This window comes from Cebus imitator, unplaced genomic scaffold (assembly GCF_001604975.1).
Source record: "Cebus imitator isolate Cc_AM_T3 unplaced genomic scaffold, Cebus_imitator-1.0 Scaffold297, whole genome shotgun sequence".
Lineage (NCBI taxonomy): Eukaryota > Metazoa > Chordata > Mammalia > Primates > Cebidae > Cebus > Cebus imitator.
In genome coordinates, this window is record NW_016107612.1 from 311261 (window position 1) to 314565 (window position 3305).

Sequence of the window (3305 nt, forward strand, 5' to 3'; positions counted from 1 at the left end):
AAAAAAAAAAAAAAAAAAAAGAAATGCATTTATATCTTTAATTCTGGAAAACAGCATTAACCTCCAGGATACCTTATGATTAACTGTTACAGTTGATACAGGGAAATTCCTAAAACATTAAATGCAATGTTCAACTGTGTAGGAGAATTTTTTGTTGTTTCGGAGAATATAGAAATAAACTTTTTCTTCCAGTATATTCTCACAACAGGCCATGTTTGGGTTTTTCCCCTAGACATCAAGCAAGCTATTCAGCAATGGACACCACGTGGGTATCTTCTAATTCAGTATGATTCTGACATGGATGGCCTCAGATCCCATGGTTTGAAGGCTCAAGTCCCATGGACAGCCCCCCACTTCCAATGCTAATCTCAAGTCCCGGGTGGTTTTACCTGTGTTTCTGACAGACTGGCCATAAATTGAGGTTCCTACGACCCCATTCTTTTTTTTTTTTCTTTTTGAGATGGAGTTTCGCACTTGTTGTCCAGTCTGGAGTGCAGTGGCACAATCTTGGCTCACCGAAACCTCCACCTCCCAGGTTAAATCGATTCTCCTGCCTCAGCCTACCGAGTATCTGGGATTACAGGAATGTGCCACTGGATGCCCGGCTAATTTTATATTTTTGGTGGATGCAGGGGTTCTCCATGTTGGTCAGGCTGGTCTTGAACTACTGACCTCAGGTGATCTGCCCGTTTCAGCCTCCCAAAGTGTTGGGATTACAAGCCTGAGCCACCATGCCTGGCCATGACTCCGTTCATTTGCTCAGTTAACTTGCTAGAGTGTCTTATAGAACTCTGGGAAATACTTAGATTTATTTGTTTTGAGAGGGAGGTGGTTCTGTTGCCCACGCCGGAGTACAATTGCACGTTCTAGGCTCACTGCAGCCTTTGCCTTCGGCGTTCAAGCAATTCTCCTGCCTCGGCCTCCCAAGTAGCTGAGGTTATGGGTGCATGTGCCACCAACAGCTGGCTAAATTTTTATATTTTTGGTAGAGACGGGATTTTACCATGTTGGCCAGGCTGCTCTTGAACTCTTGAACTCTTTGGACCTCAAGTCATCCATCCTGATGCCTTAGCCTCCCAAAGTGCTGGGTTCTTTTTTTTTTTTTTTTTTTTTTTTGACAGAGTCTTGCCCTGTCACCCAGGCTGGAATGCAGAGGCACTATCTTGGTTCGCTGCAAACTCTACCTTCCGAGTTCAAATGATTCTTCTGCCTTAGCCTTTTGAGTAGCTGGGATTAGTGGTGCATGCCACCATGCCCAGCTGTTTCTTTGTATTTTTAGTAGGGACAGGGTTTCACCATGTTGGCCAGGCTGGTCTCGAACTCCTGACCTCGTGATCCTCCTGCCTTGGCCTCCCAAAGTGCTGCAATTACAGGCGTGAGCCACTGCACCTAGCCACCACTTAGGTTTTGGAGTTTATTATAAAGAATATGGATGAGGAGGTACATAGGAAGAAGTAAGCGCCACAGAGCTTCCATACCCTCCCCTGGCTATACTGTGCCTCAGTTATCTGGAAGCTCTCTGAACCCAGTCTTTTGTGGGCTTTTATGGAGGCGTCATTACTTAGGCACAGCTGATTAAATCATGGGCCTTTGGTGGTCAGGTTAACCTTCAGCACCTTTCCTCTCCCTGGAGTTTGGGGGAGTGGGGCTACAAGTCCCAACTCTCTAATCTTGGTGTTTCAGGTGACCAGCATCCATATAAAAACTACCTAGAAGTTGCCAAGCTATCAGTCAACTCATTAGCATACAAAAACTTAACATTCTAATCATTCTAAGGATCTTAGAAGTTGTATGCCAGGAAAAGAGATGAAGACCAAACATGTATCTCACAATATTACAGTAATGTTGAACTAATTTGAAATAAAAAAGTGGGATGAAAGTATTTTGAAAGACACTAATTTTTATTTTTTTGGAGTTGCAGAGTGCAATGGTGCAATCTCAGCTCACTGCAACCTCCACCTCCCAGGTTCAAGTGATTTTCCTGCCTCAGCCTCATGAGGAGCTGGTATTGTAGGCACGTGCCACCACGCCCAGCTAATTTTTGTATTTTTAGTAGAGATGAGGTTTCGCCATGTTGGCCAGGCTGATCTTGAACCTGATCTTGTGATCTTCCCATCTCGGCCTTCCAAAGTACTGGGATTACAGGGTTGAGCCATCGCACCATGCCAGGACTTGAGTTTTAACAGGTTATTTACCATCATAAATTGAATTCTGAGATATGAGAGTTTTCTCTTGGTGTAGTTCTTTTTAAAATAAAATAGCTTCAAGAAGGCTGCTCTCTGTTATTGTTTTGTTTTGTTTTTTGAGACAGGGTCTGTGTTGTTCAGGCTGGAGTGCAGTGGCGAAATCATGGCTCACTGCAGCCTGGACCTCCTGAATTGAAGCCATCATCCCACCTCAGTCTTCCCAGTGGCTGGGACTACAGGTGTGCACCATTATGTCCAGCTAATTAAAACAAGATTTTTTTTTTCTTTTCGTAGAGACAGGGGTCTCTCACTATGTTGCTCAGCCTCGACTTGCACTCCCAGCTTCAAATAGTCCTCCCACCTTGGCCTCCCAAAGTGCTGGGATTACAGGCAGGAGCCACCAGGCCTGGCCTGGATTAGATTAATTCTTGTAAAATGCTTAAGACACGGACACCAGGCTATTAAATGTTACAAGTTATTGAAGGCACTCTAGTATTGAGTGAAAAAAATGCTTGTTTAAAATGACATGTATATAAATTAAAGCAAGTCAACTCTTTTCATTTCAGACAGGTGACCTGCTGATGTAAGAAGGTTTGAGGTTGGCACATCTCACACAGTCATTATGCTTATGAACTACAAAAGGGTCAACTTTTTTGGAGACAGTGTCTCACAGTGTCTCCCAGGCTGGAGTGCAGTGGCACTATCTCAGCTCACTGCAACCTACGCCTCCTGTGTTCAAGTGATTCTCATACCTCTGCCTCCCAAGTGGCTAGGACTACAGTTGTGTGCCACCATGCCCTGCTAATTTTTGTATTTTTAGTAGAGGTGTGGTTTCACCATATTGGCAGGCTGAACGTTTTTTTTTTTTAAGACGGAGTTCCATGTGTTGCCCAGGATAGAGTGCAGTGGCGCATTCTTGGCTCACTGCAACCTCCTCCTCTCGGGTTTAAGTGATTCTCCTGCCTCAGCTTCCCAAATAGCTGGGATTACAGGTGCCCACCACCACATCTAGCTAATTTTTTTGTATTGTCAGTACAGACTGGGTTTCACCATGTTGGCCAGGCTGGTTTCGAACTCCTGACCTCAGGTGATCAGGCCACCTCAGCTTCCCAAAGTGCT

At 44.7% G+C, this 3305-nt stretch overlaps 1 protein-coding gene and 1 pseudogene across 1 annotated transcript in view; one reads left to right on the forward strand and one right to left on the reverse strand.

Moving 5' to 3' along the window:
- Positions 1–3305, forward strand: part of CNOT1 (CCR4-NOT transcription complex subunit 1) — a 93740-nt gene that overhangs the window by 6952 nt on the left and 83483 nt on the right. The gene's annotated exons all lie outside the window — the stretch shown is intronic.
- On the reverse strand, positions 2747–2831 carry LOC119467508 (annotated as a pseudogene).